This window comes from Furipterus horrens, unplaced genomic scaffold, assembly GCF_987537825.1.
Source record: "Furipterus horrens unplaced genomic scaffold, mFurHor1.1.pri manual_scaffold_5, whole genome shotgun sequence".
NCBI classification, from domain to species: Eukaryota; Metazoa; Chordata; class Mammalia; order Chiroptera; family Furipteridae; genus Furipterus; species Furipterus horrens.
The window spans coordinates 158,057,163-158,075,177 of record NW_028327175.1 but is presented as its reverse complement, the minus strand read 5'-3'; the positions used below and the strand labels follow the sequence as shown (position 1 = coordinate 158,075,177).

At 39.3% G+C, this 18,015-nt stretch overlaps 1 protein-coding gene and 1 pseudogene across 1 annotated transcript in view; both read left to right on the top strand.

The window, feature by feature from the left end:
* Positions 1-18,015, top strand: part of CTNNA3 (catenin alpha 3) — a 1,620,658-nt gene that overhangs the window by 118,710 nt on the left and 1,483,933 nt on the right. The gene's annotated exons all lie outside the window — the stretch shown is intronic.
* Positions 4,024-16,952, top strand: LOC150010164 (glutamine synthetase pseudogene; annotated as a pseudogene).

Genomic DNA, 18,015 nt, shown 5'->3' with positions numbered 1-18,015 from the left:
CTCCTTTCACTCAATCCTCATAACAACCTTATAATTATGATTCCTATTTAAACATTTTGTTTTTCAATTACAGTTGACATACAAATTATATTAGTTTCAGGTATACAACACAGTGATCAGACATTTGTGCAATCTGAGTGATCACCCCAATAAATCTAGTAACCATCTGACATCATACATAGTTATTGACTATACATATTTCCTATGCTGTACTTTATATCCTGTTGGCTGTATTTGTATCTGGAAATTTGTACTTTCTAATCTCTTCACCTTTGTTCACCCATTCCCTCAATCCCCTTGTCATTTGGCAAACCATGAATTTGTTCTCTGTGTGAGTGTGTTTATTTTGGTTTTTAGATTCCACATATAAGTGAAATTATATTTGTCTTTCTTTGTCTGAACTATTTTACTTAACATAATACCCTCTAGGTCCACCATGTTGTTGGAAATGGCAACATTTTATTTTTTGTGACTGAATAAATTTGATTGTCTATATCTACCACTTTTTTATCCATTTGTCTATCAGTGGACGCTTAGGTTGCTTCCATATATTTCCTATTGTAAATGATGCTGCAAGGTATTAGTGGCATTCCTTTTTGAATTAGTGTCTAAGGATAAATAACCAGAAGTGGAACTTGTGGGTAATAGGTAGTTCTATTTTTAATTTTTTGAGGAACCTCTATACTATTTTCTATAACAAGTTTACAGTCCCACCAACAGTGCACAAAGGTTCTCTTTTCTCCATATTCTCACTATACTTGTTTGTTATTTATTTGTGATAGTCATTCTGATAGGTGTGAAATATCAAATTGTAGTTTTAATTTGTATTTCACTGATGATTACTGATATTGAGCATTTTTTAAAGTATATTTTATTGATTATGTTGTTACAGTAGTTTCAGTTTTTTTCCCTTTTGCTCCCCTCTGTCCAGTTCCATCCTTCTCTTCAGCAATCCTACCTCCCTTAGTTCATGTCCATAATAATAGCTTGCTTCTGATGAACTCCTTTAGCTTTACCTTGTCTGGGAAGCACTTTATCTACCCTTCCATTCTAAATGATAGCTTTGCTGGATAGAGTAATCTTGGTTGTAAGTCCTTGCTTTTAATCACCTTAACTACTTCTTGCCAGTGCCTTCTGGCATGCAAAGTTTCTTTTGAGAAATCAGCTGATAGTCTTATAGGCACTGCTTTGTAGGTAACTCTCTGCTTTTCTCTTGCTGCTTTTAAGATTATCTCTTTATCTTGAACCTTTGGCATTTTAATTATGATGTGTCTTGGTGTGGTCCTTTTTGGGTCTAGCTTGTATGGGACTCTCCGTGCTTCCTGGACTCATATGTCTATTTCCTTCACCACATAGGGGGAGTTTTCCTTCATTATTTTCTCATATAAGTTTTCAATTTCTTGCTCTTCCTCTTCTCTTTCTGGCACCCCTATGGTTTCAATGTTGGCACATTTTAAGTGTCCCAGAGGTTCCTAAGCCTCTCCTCATTTTTTTTTCAATTCGTGTTTCCTCATTCTGTACTGGTTGACTGTTGTTTTCTTCCTATGCTCCAAATCATTGATTTGAACTCTGGTTTCCTTCCCTTCACCATTGGTTTTGTGTGAATTTTCTTTCGTTTCATTTAGCATAGCCTTCACTTCTTCCTTTATGTGTTTGCCATACTTAAGCATATCTGTGAAGCCTGTGAGCATCTTTATCATCAGTGTTTTGAATTCTTCGTCTGTTAGGTTGGCTATCTCCTCATCGATTAGTTCTCCCACTGGAACCTTGATCCGTTCTCCCTTTTGGGCCATACTTCTCTGTCTCCTCATCTTGACTGGCTCCTGTGTTTGTTTGCCTTTGTCTTAGGTAGAGCTGTCACACCTGTTACATTGTAAGGGCTGAAACCTTAGGTATTTGTCAGTACAGGGCGACCCGTTTCACCACGTTGTGGTGCTGTGTGTTGGGGAGGGGTCTAAGAGGAAACAATGCCGCTTGCTCAACACTTGCCCCTTTTCCAGGCACTTCTTCCACTTTGTATGGGACTGGCACCTCCCTAGTTACCCTGGCTGTCGTTCCCAGAGTGGGTGGGTCTGCGTAAGTTCTAGGACTGTGGGGGCCCTTTAAACAAGTGGATTCTGCTGAGAGACCAGCTGTTTCTTCCTCCGTCCAAACCCCCACTGGTTTGCACAGTCAGAAGCAATGAGGCTTTATTTTCCCTGGTGCTGGAACCATGAGCTGCGTGATCTGGTCTGGCACTGGGAGTGCTCCTCAGGAGTCTCTTCTAACTTAAAAATGTGTGACTGCGCTTTCTGGCTGCTGCCACTGCTGCTGCTGCCACTGCTTTTGCCACCACACCATGTCCTCTCCACCCTGGCTTCGCCCCTCCTACCTGTTTGGATGAGTATTTCTTCTTTATATCTTTGTTTACTGGACTTCCATGCAGTTTGATTTTCTGGAACTTCTGATTATTTCTAGTTTTGAGGTAGTTATATTCCTTCTTAGTTGTGGAGGGAGATGCAGCATGTCTGTCTACCCCTCTATCTTGGCTGGAAGTCCTCTATTTTATTTTTGAAATTATCACTGAGTTAATCTGTTATTCCCTTAAGCTCACTGAGTATCCTTATAACTAGTGTTTTGAACTTTGTGGTGGGTTAATTGCTTGTCTTCATTTTATTTAGTTCTTTTTCTGTAGTTTTGTCCTGTTCCTTCATTTGGAACATGTTTCATTGTCTCCTCATTTTGGCTGACTCCCTGTGTTTCTATGTATGAGGCAGTCTACATCTCCCAGTCTTGGCAGGGTGGCCTTATATATTAGGTATTCTTTGAGGCCCAGTGGTGCAGTCTCCCTGGTAACCTGAGCTGGGTACTCTATAGGCTTCCCTTGTGTAGGTTGTGCATGACCTTCTGTTATAGTTGAGCCTTGATTGCTGTTGGCACCTTAGTGGGTGGGTTTGACCTTCAGACTGACTGGCTATGAGGGCTTGCTTTGTCTACAGTAGACAAGCTGTTATGTGGCAGCTGACCCCACTGAGTGAGTATTGCTTTAGTTGGGCTCTGGTGCTAGCTGAGTCTGTCCTTTGGGTGTGTCATTTGTGGAGCTGATTGTGTGTACTCAACCAGCCACTGTGTGCATTCTGGGGAGTCTCTTAGGAGGAGCTCCAGAGCAGGCCAATGTCAACTACCATTTGTGCCTGGTTTGGGGCTCTCTGTTGGGAGCTACAAAGTGAATGCAATTCATTGCCTCTTGTGCTTGGCTTGGAAGTGCTTGGGAGAGGCTGTGCTTGAATTGAGGCCAGTTATCATTAGTATCAAGCTTGGGACCCTTTAGTGAGCACTGTGATGTGAGCTGAGGCCAGCCAACACTTGTGCTGGGCTTGTGGCATTTAGTTGCAGCTCTATTCCAAGCCAACACTCACTGCTACTTATGCCAGGCTTTGGGATACCTAACAGGAGTTACAGTGAAAGTTCAGACTGGTTGTCACCTTTTCCAGGCTTGGGGCCACTTAGCAAGATGTTCAGAGCACACTGAGGCTAGCCACTGCTTGTTTGGGGTTTGTGAACTTTTGAGGAAGATTAGAAAAGTCCACAATGTGAGTCGAGGCAGGACAGTTGTATGAAAAATCCACTGGAAATTGCTCAGGCTGGGTGTGTGAGCTGGGTGGGGCAGGGTCTCAGGAAATCATCAGGGCAGGGTGAACAGTGTAAACCAGATTAATAGAGAGTCAAATTTGACCTCTACTTGCAATTGCTGGTTGGAAGGGGCAAGTAATTAACATAGGGCACATGTGACCTGGCAGGACTTCCATCCCTGGAAAGCTGCCATGACCTTTGCCCCTTTAACCCTCAGCCTGAAGCTAGTCAATTCATTCCCTTCCCATCCCTGGCACGTTTCAAGCTGCTGCCCCTGCACTGTGGCCCAGGGTGAGTGAATCTGGGAGTGAGCTAGTCCATGTGTAGCTCCCTCTAGAGGAGCCCCTGGGTCTCCAACAGGCCTCTGTCTCATTTGGGTGCAATCCCTGCTGGTTTTTATAGCCAGGTGTTATGGGGACATCTCTTTCCAGCACTGATGCCTGGACTGGGGAGCCTGGTGTTAGTCTTGGATCCCTTACCGCTCAAGGGGGTCTTCTGCAGCCAAGATACCCCTTTCGATTTTTAATTGCTATACAGCGGGAGTGGGGACCTGTGGGTTCTATGTCTGCACCCTTCCTGCCAGTCTCATTGTAGGTTCTTCTTTACATCCTTAGTTATAAGACTTTTCTGTTCAGCTAGTCTTCAGGTGGTTCTCAATGGTGGTGGTTCTCTAATTTAGTTGCAATTTTGATGTGGTCGTGGGAGTAGGCAAGCACAATGTTGACTTACTCTGCCTTTTTGGCTGAAAGTGTCTATTAGTCCTGTTTTTATGGATGGAAAAACTGAGCTGTATTGCATTTAAGACACTTGCTCAAGGCAATAGGAAAAAAAAAAAAAAACTTTTGGAACTTAGTACTCCAAGGGGCAGAACAGCTTTAACTATAAATAGGTTTTAGGAGTGCTTAGACAAGTTCATGGGCCTATAACAGATTGTAAAGGAATTTAGGTATGTCAGGAGGAGGAGATTGCTTAACTCCAACCACATGCTTTCATATTTATTGGTGCATTGTCAAGAGAGACTGAACTTGTGCTGGCTCATTTAAGCCACTTATAAGTATTTATAGTACAACAATATACCTCATTATGAAAAAGAGAAGATGTTTTGTGGTAAATTGTTATAAAAATTTCTATGTGAATTGTATTACCATCTCAATTCTCTTGAAGTTTCACATAGAATGAAGACAAACTGATTTTTTTAAAATCATCAAGATTAGAATTATTTAGTGCAACATTTTCCTTCAAAGTATTCTGTAGAACTTGTCTTATACATATGTGACCTAATTTTTTTTTGTCAGTGCTGCAACAGAAATTGCCTTTGAATGTTTCCAATGCACATTAGCATGTTAAAGTAAGTAAGAGATATTGAAGGAAAGAAACTTGTTTAACTTTGCTTGACCCAGAGTTTTCCAAATTTCTTGATCCTAGAACTATCCTGTAATATATTAATCCTGAGACTTTCTGAGGCTATACTTTGGCAAATAGTGGTTTAGAATATTTCTAAGAATATTTATGGTTATGATATATTTCCACTTGTAATAAAAAATAATAGTGCAGAAACCTCAGTGCTTCATAGTCTAATATCTTAGTGAAGTAGATAGACTCTCTCTTACAATATACAATACATATAGTTTTCTAAAAATGCATCTGATCACTAACAGTGATAGCGATCTCACTTCCGTGAGACGGTGAACCTGATTTTGGACAATACTAATGGTTGGAGACATTTTTTCTCAAACTGAGCTTATATCTGCCTCCTAGCTATTCTCATTCCTACTTCTAGTTATGCTTTCTCGAGCAACACTGAATCAAAGCAATAGAAAAAGCCATTTTCAAATAGTTTATGAATTACTCTTAGGACTTACCTATGGCTTCCGTTATTTAGGCTGAAAAATTTCTTGATTCTTTAACATTCCTTGTATAACAGTTTCAGACTAATCTGAACCCTGTAGAATTTCCATATCTTGTATGCTTGTATGCTTTTTTTTGCTGAAATTTTCAATCTTGATTTTTATGTACTTGAACAAGGTAAGCAGAATTGTTTTATGGTTATAGTTTGAAAACTTCAACGTTTGGGCTCCCAGCGTGCCTGCTTATGTTATCATTACACTGGATTTCGCTCATGGTGTCTTGTCTTTGTGTGCTTAACATTATCTCTTCTAGAGATAATTCCTCAGTGTTTAAGGATGCAGTATTTTACATTTCACCACATCATATTAGATTTAATCAGCAGAAGGATTGAACCAACTTATTAATTTGCCAATACAAGAAATAGAAATCTCCATTATCATCTCTGTACATTTTTATATGCATATTCTAGATTATAGGTAGCTTCCATAAAATGTTAAAAGAAAAATATATTGAAAAAAATAAACTCCGTGATGTGAACATTGCATAGTATGCTCAAACAATTGCCTCCCTGACTTAACGTCTGACATTATCTTACCTATTATGAAAGCCTTGTTATGCTGTTGGTATATACTGATTTTGTGAGCAATTAAAATCTCCAAGTTTCTGAACTCAAACTATTCTTAATTCAGGTCTTTCCTTTCTGATACTAGTTATCTTTCTATATGTAGAGGTAGATATTACACTTATATTCATTGAATTGTATTTTGTTAATTCTGACTTTTTGTTACAGTCCATCCAGATCTTTTTGTCTTATGATTTTGTTTTCTATCCTGGTGTCATTTTCAGATTTATTTAACCAAATTATTCATAAAAAATTGTCTAATGATATGGAAAACTGTGCTGTATCTTCCTTTCAGATAACATCAATCAAATATTAACACATATTGAGTCCTGGCTGCTGTGGCTCAGTGGATTGAGCGTCGGCCTGCGAGCCAAGTGTCGCTGGTTCGATTCCCAGTCAGGGCACATTACTAGGTAGCACGTTAGGTCCCCAGTTGGGGGCGTGAGTGAGAGGCAACCACACAGTGATGTTTCTCTCCCTCTCTTTCTCCTTTCCCCTCTCTCTAAAAATAAATAAATAAATAAATTAAAAACTTTAACACATATTGAGTAAAGTTGTTAAAGTGAAATTCAAACTCACTTCATTGGGCTACTGTATAGACCATGTTTGTTTATTTTATCCTCAAGCACTTTATAAAGGGCCTTCCTGAAATCAAGATGTATTACCTGTGGCACTGCAGTTTCATCAGTGTAGTAACTCCAGTTATAAAAAGAATGAGGTTAGTTTAATATGACTTACTTAGAGTTCTTATGAGGTTATTAAGAGTGACTATTGCTTGCTTTTTTCTTTTTCTGACCTTCATTTTTCAATTACTCACAATCAACTTACTTATGGTTGTAAACCACCTGTCTGCTGGGATCTCCTTGCCCTTAAGATATAGATATAATTGGCTTGAACTCTCATTCTTTGTCCTGTCAAGTATACCGTTCTCCCAATGATGCTATAAATTTTCTGTGGCTCATATTTTCAGGGTCACCCCTAGCTCCAGGTTTTCGCCTCTACTAAAATGCTTTAGCTTTAAATGGTATTCCTATCCCTATTCTATAGAATATTAATTCATATTTGGAAGTTGATCTTTTCTCCCTTGATTGTCTCACACACACACACTCTCTCTCTCTCTCTCTCTCTCTCTGACTACAATATTTCCAGACAAGCCATGTTTATGTACATGGCAAACCTTATAGAAACTTGGAAAAATGGAAGGAAAGGAGTTCTGTTGTATAACAATGTATTTTAAGTTCCTTCAATTTCTATATTAGAAATTTAAAAAATTATTTTTTTAGTATATCTTATTGATTATGTTGTTACAGTAGCCCCAATATTTTCCTCCTTTGCTCCCCTCTTTTTAGTACCCTCCTTCCCCCAGCAATCCCATCCCCTTTAGTTCATGTCCATGGGTCATGCATATCAGTTCTTTGACTTCACCCATTCTCATATTATTCTTAACTCCCCCCTGTTTATTTTGTACCAATCAATTGTGCCTCTTTATCCCTGAACCATTTCCCCATTTCTGACCCTTCCCCCTCCCAACTGATAACCCTCCAAATGATCCTCATACCTACAATTCTCTTCCTATTCTGGTTTGCTTAGTTGGATTTTGTTTTTATTTTTTAGGTTCAGTTGTTGATAGTTGTGAGTTTGTTGTAATTTTAATGTTCATAATTTTGATCTTCTTTTTCTTAAGTAAGTCCCTTTGACATTTGATATAATAATAGCTTGCTGATGATGAACTCCTTCAGCTTTACCTTGTCTGGGAAGCACTTTATCTCCCCTTCCATTCCAAATGATAGCTTTGCTGGATAGAGTAGTCTTGGTTGTAGGTCCTTGCTTTTCATTGCATTGAATACTTCTTACCAGTTTCTTCTTGCCTGAAAAGTTTCTTTTGAGAAATCAGCCGAGAGTCTTATGGACACCCTTTTGTAGGTAACTCTGCTTTTGCTGCTTTTAAGATTATCTCTTTATCTTGAATCTTTGGCATTTTAATTATGATATGTCTTGGTGTGATCCTCCATGGGTATAGCTTGTTTGGGATTCTCTGTGCTTCCTGGACTTGTATGTCTATTTCTGTCACCAAATTTGGGAAGTTTTCCTTCATTATTTTTTCACATAAGCTTTCAATTTCTTCTTCTTCCTCTTCCCCTTCTGGAACACGTATGATTCGGATGTTGGTATGTTCAGAGTTGTCCCAGAGGTTCCTAAGTCTCTCCTCATTTTTTTCAATTTTGTTTCCTCATTCTGTAATGGTTGGCTGTTTTTTTCTTCCTTTTGTTCCAATTCATTGATTTGAACCCTGGTTTCTTTCCCTTCACCATTGGTTTTGTGTGGATTTTCCTTTGTTTCATTTAGCACTGCCTTCAGTTCTTTCCTTATGCGTTTGCCATACTTAAGCATATCTGTCAATCCTGTGAGCAACTTTATCACCAGTGTTTTAAACTCTGTGTCTGTTAGGTTGGCTATCTCCTTGTCACTTGGTTCTCCCACTGGAACCTTGATCCGTTCCCTCTTTTGGACCATAACTCTCATCTCCTCATCTTGACTGGCTCCTGTGTTTGTTTATCTCTTTGTCTTAGGTAGAGCTGTGGCACCTGTTACGTTGTAAGTGGTGGAGCTTTAGGTATTCCTCAGTATGGGTGACCCATTTCACCATGTTGTGGCGCTGTATGTGGGGGAGGGGTCTAAGAGGGAACAATGTTGCTTGCTCAGCATTCGCCCCTTTTCTAGACACTTCTCCCACTTCTGTATGGGACAGGGACATTTCTAGCTGTTGCCCTGTCCATTGTTCCCAGAGTGGGTGTGTCTGCGAACATTCTAGGACCATGGACCTTTTAAACAAGTGTACTCTGCTAAGAGACCAACATTTTCTTCCTCTGCCCCAACCTCCACTGGTTTGCACACTCAGAAGCAATAGGCTTTATTGTCCCTGGTGCTGGCACTGTGAGCTGTGTGGTCTGGTCTGGTGCTGGGAATGCTCCCCAGGTGTTCCTCACCACTTTTTAAGACGTGTGACTTCTCTTTCTGCTAGCCTGCCACTGCCACCGCTGCTGCCGCCAGTACAGCACATCCTCTCCTCCCTGGCTCCGCTCCTCCTACCTGTCTGGATGAATATTTCTTCTTTATATCTTTGTTTGTTGGACTTCCATGCAGCTTGATTTTCTGGAACTTCTGATTGTCTCTAGTTTTGAGGTAATTGTATTTCTTCTTAGTTGTGGATGGAGACGCAGCGTGTCTGTCTAGGTCTCCATCTTGGCCAGAAGTCTAAAAAAATTCTTTAGTTAATTTTTCTCATTGTTATTCCACTATTTTTTCTCCCTACCTACTCTCCTTTGCTGTCCCTCACACTCATAAATTCCAGTTACTTGAATGCATTGAGTTTCCATGTCCACCATCAACTTGGTTTCTGATAATTTGTGCCCTCAGATATCACTATCTACCTTAAATTACTTCTTAATGTATTTCCTCAATATAGATAGTTCCTTCCCTTAGAAAAATTCTTAGCCTACCTTCACACACACACACACACACACGCCCCACATTCTACTATATAATAATCTATTATAGATGTATTCTGGGGAGAGGGCATCATCTTTAAAGATACAGATTTCTTCTTCTGGGAATATATTCTCTCAAAACGTGACTTCATTTCTCTGGACCTTGTTTTGAATAAGTACACAAAGATTTGCATCTTTTCCTCTATTACAATATTATCTTAGTATTTCATGCAAGCTTCTGCTCATTTTGGGCTTTTCCCCCTGACACTCTTATACAAGTTTTACTACATTTTTGTTATTACTTATTGCACAGTACCAAAGAATTTCTCTGCTTTCACAATCTTTTTTACAGTGGCTTTACTCTTTTCTTCCTTATTTTGATGTTTTCCAAATGACATATTTTTTTATTCCTATTAAGTTATATGTGTATTTCTGCTTAAATATCAGGTAAATGAGATGCTACCCTCATTTGATTAATAGTTTTTACCCAAACATGTTTAATTACCTTATAATTTCTTATCTTTATTAAATTATCCTCTTTCCACTGAGACTTCCCCCAGGGATGCAATTATGATCAACCATTTATAAGGACATAGACTGAGATCACCAACTAGTGGAAACATGATTTACTGAGCTGCTCTCAATAGGATAAGTATTGCAAACCAACAGGGAATTAGCGTGTATTTAAATACACAAAGATTCCTGACATGGCAGTTTTAAAGGTATCTAGTTAATTAAGGAAATACATGTTCTTTTCTGGGGAAAATAGGTTCAAATCAAAGGTAAAGAAGATAGAACAAAAAAATGATATTTCAATATTTAATTAATTTAAGGAAGTTGAAAAGGCAATTTGGCTTTATTACAACCATTGTTCATAATTTTTTATGGGAATTTAAATTAAAATATTTTTTTTTTGGTATTTAAGTTTTGTAAAACTTTCTTCGCTATTTATACTTCTCTAGAGTCCACATGACATTTTATCTGGATTTTATAGTTTAACTTTATTTGAAAGACAATTGGTTAGGATGTCTCTTGCTTTCCTTAGGGGTCAAGACAATGTGGAGAGAAAAACATATCTTTTGGTGGCAGGGAGACCTTACTTGAATCCTGGTTCTGTTGTTGATTAGCTGGATGACTTTGGGAAAGTTAAAAATCTGTGAGTCTTGTTTTTCTTCTTCAGAGCTACAAGGATAATAACACTCACTCTGAATACTTTGAAAGGTTCTTGTGCTGATTAAATAACATACAAATTACCTGGCAAAAACCCTGTCCTACCTTTCTCCATGGTAGTACCTCGCTTTTACTTTTTTGACTCTTGCAGTGAAAATTGTCCTTATTCCTGAAAAGTGAAGGGAAGTAAATCTAATTCCTGAGTTGAATGAACTTCTTGACCATTTTTTCATTTATCATTTCATAACTATTTTTATTTTTTTTTAAATGGAAATGTTGGTCTCTTTGGATTAGGAAATAGAGTAATGTCATTACAGAAATGAGTCCAGTATTTAATAACTTCTTATGTCAAATATCAGTACATATTTGACATTTGCTACATACATTGCTATAAAGCATTTGTATGCTTAAAAATGATTCTGAATATGAAGAATGTTCATAGTATTGATGGAAAGTCACATAGTACCATATTAGTAGCTGAGACTTTGAGGCCACCTTCTGTTGTTAAAAGGAAGTAATGCACCAGTAAAAAAGACTTTTAAACCTTTTTTAAAATTAAAAAGTATTAGCAGTTTATCAGGAGATAAATTAATGTATAATTAAGAGCTGTTAGAAAGCAAGTATATTCTGCACAAGTCCTATGAAAAACACACAGAGAGATACTAAGGTTTAAGGAAAAAGCAAGTCATGAGTGGTATTTAAGGTGATATAGGAGAAAGCAGAAAATGGAGGCAAATAGGGCACAAATCACTGGTTTTGTGCTAAATTTCATACTGAAAACTTTAGGGACAAAGAAAATTTAGGTCATGTAGTAATTTTAACTTCTGAAAAGGACCAGCATCATTCCAGGTGGCCTCAATTTGATTAATTTACTAATCCATTCAGTGAATGCTTATTTTCTGTGTTCTTACTGTGTGCCAGTTACTATACTGCATGCTACAGATTTATACTTAGAAAAAAGTAATACCATGGTCCTGCTCTCCTTTATTTTCTAGAGTAGATAATAAATGAATTATCAATGTTAGTTACTATATAAGAGTTTGTGTAAGGTGTTAAGGAGGTATGATGACACCTGCACAAAGGGGGATGTTCTGAATGAATAATGCATGGCTGAGTTTGGAGAAAGAGCTAGACAAGGAAGGTAGTGGAGGAAGAGAGCATTTTAAGTGGAGGGAATGTATATCCTTGAAGACCTGTAATACTGATTAATGGCTGAGATGAAGGATGATTATATGGGAGAAATAAGAGTTGAAGCTGAAGAGGTGGGGATAAATCTAATTGTGAAAGGCCTATGTGCTAAGTTAAAAAGTTTGAACTATATTATGAAAGCTGAGGGGGAACCATTAAAGAATTTTAAGCAGGAAAATTATAATATATAAGCAAATTTATATTTTAGGGCCATTACTCTGTCAAAAGTTGGCAAAAAGGCCAAACTGGAGGCAGAGAGGCTAGTGATGAGGCTGATGCATTCATCTGGTTTTGAAATGATGGTGTGGGGTGAGGAATTTAATGAGAGCGATGAAGGAGGAACAGTCTACTATTTGGAAAGTGATTGGACTCTGTTCAGAGGGAAAGGGAAGTATCAAGCAGCCTTCTAGGAATTTGGTTGGGCATTGAGGGCATTGGTTTTCTGCATGTAGAGAAGAAGCAATTTATGGGTTTTAGACATATTGAGTTTGAGGCATATATAAGTGATACTAGATATAAAAGATATTTTTGGAGCTCAGGAGAACAAATGAAACAAGAGATAAGTTTGGAAAGCCTGAAAAAGTAATCATTAGGAGAAGCAATATGTTTGCATGAGGTCACCTGGTGTGGCTTTTTAATGTGAACTTAAACTTCTGGTTTCAAATATTTGAGACCTTGTGGTTCAGTGGAAAAAGAATCAATAGCTTTGTGTTCAGTCTTGCCTCTGTAGGGATATTTGGGACACCCTTTCACTAGAGTTCATACCTCTAGCATAGCACCATACAATTGAGAAGAGATCCCTTAGTTCCCAGCTTCTCCTAGGAGAGGGGAAGAGTTGGTCCATGGTCTAAACACTCCAACTTTTTTGAGGGGCCTCCACAGAGGACTGGCTAATGTTTTGGCAGTCTTAGAGCTCTGATGGATCCAGAATAGTGTCATTACCCAGAGAGAATAATTTAGACTTGTAGACACCTCAGCTGCCTGCTTCTTCCTAAGGGTAAGAGAGTTGGTAGACACTGGACTTCTCTGGTATAAGGCCAGTCCATGAAGACTAGAAAAGGTGTCTGCTTTGTCTAATATGCAGAACTTAACATAGAGAGTCAAGAAAAATAAAGAAGCATGCAAAGTTGTTCAAACCAAAAGAATATATGAATCTCCAGAAACTTATCCTAATGAAATAGTTATATCATTTATCTGACAGGGAGTTCAAAACAACAGTCACAAAGTTGCTCACCGTGGTAAAGAGAACAATGCATAAACAAAGTGAAAATTTTAACAGAGACAGAAAATATAAAAATTATCACATTGAAATCATGGCACTAAAAAATACAACAATTGAACTGAAAATTTCACTAAGGGGTTCAGCATCAGACTGTATCAAGCAGAAGGAAAGATCAATGAACTTGAAGACAGGCAACTGGAAACATTTCAGTCAGAGGAGCAAAAAGAAACAAATGGAAGTTGTGATGATAGCTTAAGGGATTTATAAGATACCATTAAGCAGACTAATATATGGCTAATATATGCATTAAGGGATTCCTGAAGGAGAAGAGATAAGAGACCAGAAAGCATATTCAAATAATTAATGGTTGAAAACACCACAAATCTGGGGAAAGAAATGGCCATTGAAATACAACTAGCCCAAAAGATACCAAAAGTGATGAACCCAAAGAAATCTACACTGGGACACATTATAATAATATTGTTAAAAGTCAAAGAGAAAGAGGGAGTGAAAAACAAAGAACAAAAGACAAGAGACATGTCATGTACAAAGGAACCCCTTTAAGACTTATCAGTGTATTTTCAGCAGAAACCTTGCAGACCAGAAGGGAGAGGTATATATTCAGAGTGCTAGAAGAAAAAAACAAGTGCTAATCAAGAATACTACACCAACAATAAAACACTTTTTCAGAAATGGAGAGATAGTTTTCCAGAATAACAAATTGAGGGAGTTCATTACCATGAAACCTGTCTTACAAAACTAATGGGAGTACTAAAAGTTGAAATGAAGAGCTGCTAAACAGCAATGTTGTAGCATTAGAAAATATAAAACTCAGTGATAAAGGTAAGTATATAAACAGATACAGACTACTGCATTATTACAATGGTGGTGGGTAAATCACTTTTAGTTCTAGTACAAAAGTTAAAAGAAAAATGTACTCCAATTGATGCTTCTCTTGCATTGCTGTTTCTCTCTCTCCCTTCCTCTATCTCTAAAAAAGCAAATGAAAATGTCCTCAGATGAGGATTAAAAAGAAGATAAATGTACCAAACTAACTAAACTATGTTAGAAATCCATAATATGAATAAATATAAATTGTGACAACATAAAATATGTGTGTGGAGGGAGAAGGAAAATACCCATAGAAGTTATACAAAAGAAAAAAGGAATCAAAGCATGTCACTACAAAAAAATCAACATAACAGAAAGGAAGACAGCAATTGGGGAAAAGGCAGAAAAAAGAATGACATGATTAGCAGAAAGAAACTAACAAAATGGCAGTAGTATATACTTCCCTATTAATAACTGGTTTAAATATAAATGAATTAAATTATTAAAGGACACAAAGCAGCTGCATGGACAAAAAAAAAAAAAAAAAAAGACCCAGCTGACTATAAGCTTCATACAAGAAACTCACTTTAGATTTAAGGACACATTTAAACTGAAATTGAAAGATGAAAAAAAGATATTCCATTCCAAACGGTAACCACAAGAGAACAAGGGCCATACTTATATCAGATAAAGTAGATCTTAAATCAAAAACTACCAAGACAGAGAATGACATTATGTAATGATAAAAGGGTCAATCCATCAGATTTCCACTTATTTTAATGAAATATTAGCAGTCATGGACTCTGTTATTTTATTTGATGGATTAGTATTCTTCTGATCAAAAAGGAATTTTTATTGAGGTATAATTGCCGTACAATATTATATAAGTAGCAGGTGTACAACACAATGATGTGATATTTGTATTCGAGGTGGGGCAAAAGTAGGTTTACAGTTGTGAGTACATGAAACAGAGTTTATTCTTATGTTATTATTTATTATTGTATCATATTCTATACAAACAACTGTAAACCTAATTTTGCCTTACTCTCTATATGGTGAAGTGATCACAGTAAGTCTAGTTAAAATCTATCAACATACATAGTTACAGAATTTTTTTTCTGTAATGAGAACTTTTAAGACCTCTCTTAGCAGTAGAGCTGAGGATTGGAGAAGAACTGAGCATCTGAGTAGCATTCCCAGCTTCCTCCTCCCCTCCTGTGCCCTTCCCTCCTGTCTCTCCATACCTCATCCTCACGGCCTGCCTGCCCTGCTGCCTGCTCACCTTCCAGAACATTTTCCACCACGGCCACCTCAGTGAATTCCCAATTGAACAAAGGCAGCATCAAGCAGGTGCACATGTCCCTGCCTTAGGGTGATAAAGTCCAAGCTATGTATATCTGGATTGATGGTACTGGAGAAGGACTGTGATGCAAGACCTGAACCCTGGAAAGTGAGCCCAAATGTATAGAAAAGTTGCCTGAGTGGAATTTTGATGGTTCTAGTACTTTACTAGCCCTGGCTGGTTTGGCTCAGTGGATTGAGCGTCGGCCTGCGAGCCAAGTGTCGCTGGTTCGATCTTCCAGTCAGGGCACATCAGAGAAGGAAAACTCTGATTCCAAAAAACCTCCGCTGCCTTGCGGCATACCTCTTCAGGGGAAAGGCTAAGGGAGTAAACCCCGACAGAAAATCCGGAGCCGGAGTCCCTAAGGCGGTTTGATGTTGTAGTCAACACCGGCAACTCCTGCGGTGCACCTGAAGCCAAGCTGTATTGACTCCTTCTTTCCCTTGGACCCTTCAGCTGCGAAGAGAGGGGGGGTCTGCTGCATGGGCAACAGCAGACCCTCCATATCACCCCGCCCAGGCTCTGTAGCTTCAGCTCCACTGGAGAGGACACTCCAGCGTCATCGCAAGATGTCGATTCAACACGGGAGGAGACAGATACCGTGTCACTCCCGAGTCGGACTGCACAGCCATTCTCGGTGGTGCAGATAGACTCTTAAGAAGCTACACCATCGTCTCTCGAGACGGACGGCTGCCGCCGCCGACGAGTACTTTACTGTCTGAAAGCTCCAACAGTGGCACATATCTTGTGCCTGCTGCCATATTTCAAGACCCTTTCTGCAAGGACCCCAGGAAACTGGTGTTCTGTGAAGTCTTAAAATACAACTGAAAGCCTGCAGAGACCAATTTAAAGCACATCTGTAAATGGATGATGGACATGGTGAGTAATCAGCATCCTTGGTTTGGAATGAAGCAGGAATGTACTCTCATGGTCACAGATGGGCACCCTTTTGGTTGGCCTTCTACTGGCTTCCCTGGGTCCCAGCATCCATACTACTGTGTTGTGGGAGCAGGCAAAGCCTAGGGCAGGGATATTGTGGAGGCTCACTACCAGGCCTGCTTGTACACTGGCATCAAGATTGGGGGGACAAATGTCGAGGTCATGTCCACCCAGTGGGAATTCCAGATAGGACCCTGTGAGGGAATTGACATTGGAGATCATCTCTGTGTGCCTGTTTTATCTTACACTGAGTATATGAAGACTTTAGAGCGACGGCAACCTTTGATCCGAAGCCAATTCCTGGGAACTGGAATGGTGCAGGCTGCCACACCAACTCCAGCACTAAGGCCACGTGAGAGGAGAATGGCCTAAAGCACATTGAGGATTCCATGCAGTGGCTGAGCAAGTGGCACCAGTACCACATCTGACCCTATGATCCCAAAGGGGCTGGAACAATGCCCGAAGCCTAACTGGATTCAATGAAACCTTCAACATCAATGACTTTCTGCCAGCATGGCCAACTGAAGTGTTGGCATCTGCATTCCCCAAGCTGTCAGCCAGGAGAAGAAGGGTTACTTTGAAGATGGGTGCCCCTCTGGCAACTGTGACCCCTCATGGGTGACAGAAGGCCTCATCCGCACATGTCTTCTCAACAAAACTGTTAACAAGCCCTTCCCGTACAAAAACTGATTGGACTAGATTTGCAGCCATTAAACCCCTTCTAATTAATTCTTCATCCTGCTCCCTCTCAATTGTTGTAATAGCTATAACTCAAAGGGTGGAATCTCAAGGTAATTTTAAAAATTCCTCATGCTCAGTTAATATCTGTTGCTTTCTTTCGCCAGGTTAGAGGAGTCAAGTTCTTAATCTCTTCACACACACACACACACACACACACACACACACACACACACTCACACACCCTTTCTCCCACATCACTGAAGCTTTCTAATGCATTAGTGGGGGATGGAGGATGAGGAAACATAACCACTGCTTCACTTAATCAGATGTTTGTCCAACAGGCATAGCTATCTGGATAGTGAGCACAGTATTTGCAAAAGGAGGGGAATGACCTTTTTTCTTCAAGGTAGCTGAAAGGGGTTTGAGGGGGCTGTGCTTACTCTGTGACTACGTTAGAAATTCCCTCTTGGTGGGAAGTTCCATTTCTTAAAAAGTTATAACCAGATTTCTTATTAAAGTGAGACTTAAGAGAGAGGAAATTGTGGGAGTCAGCAGAAAGGCGCCGTCTTAGCCTGCTGTGCTTCCCTGGCCTGGGGCTAACTGCCCTCACTTGAGGACAGGCCCAACTTAGAAGAAAAAGTTCTCATTGCTTGGATCTCCATTTATAGCAAAAATCAGGGTATTATTTTATATTTAAATGCAAAAACAAACAATTCCATGGATGGGTGTGCAGATATGTGTGCTTTTTCTAAAGGAGAAAAACTATTCTGGTCATCAGAAGCCAAATTTGAGGTGAAGAGTCTCTTTAGAAATGACCCCTTTTGAGTCGGGGATGGGGCTGGAGATGCTTGCAAAGTTGACTGTGAGGGGCTGTTAAGCCCTCACTTTCATTCAAGGGTTTCTCTGTGCCCTGCCCCCACTTCTGGAGGAGGTAGACCCTGGTCAGTTAACAGGAAGAAGCATATTATAGCAGCAGCAGTCACCTGAGCTCCCTAGCTTTGGTTTAAAGATACATGTATTACGCACAGGGATTTAGAAATATGAGCTGGCTAGTCAACTTGAGTGCGTGTAT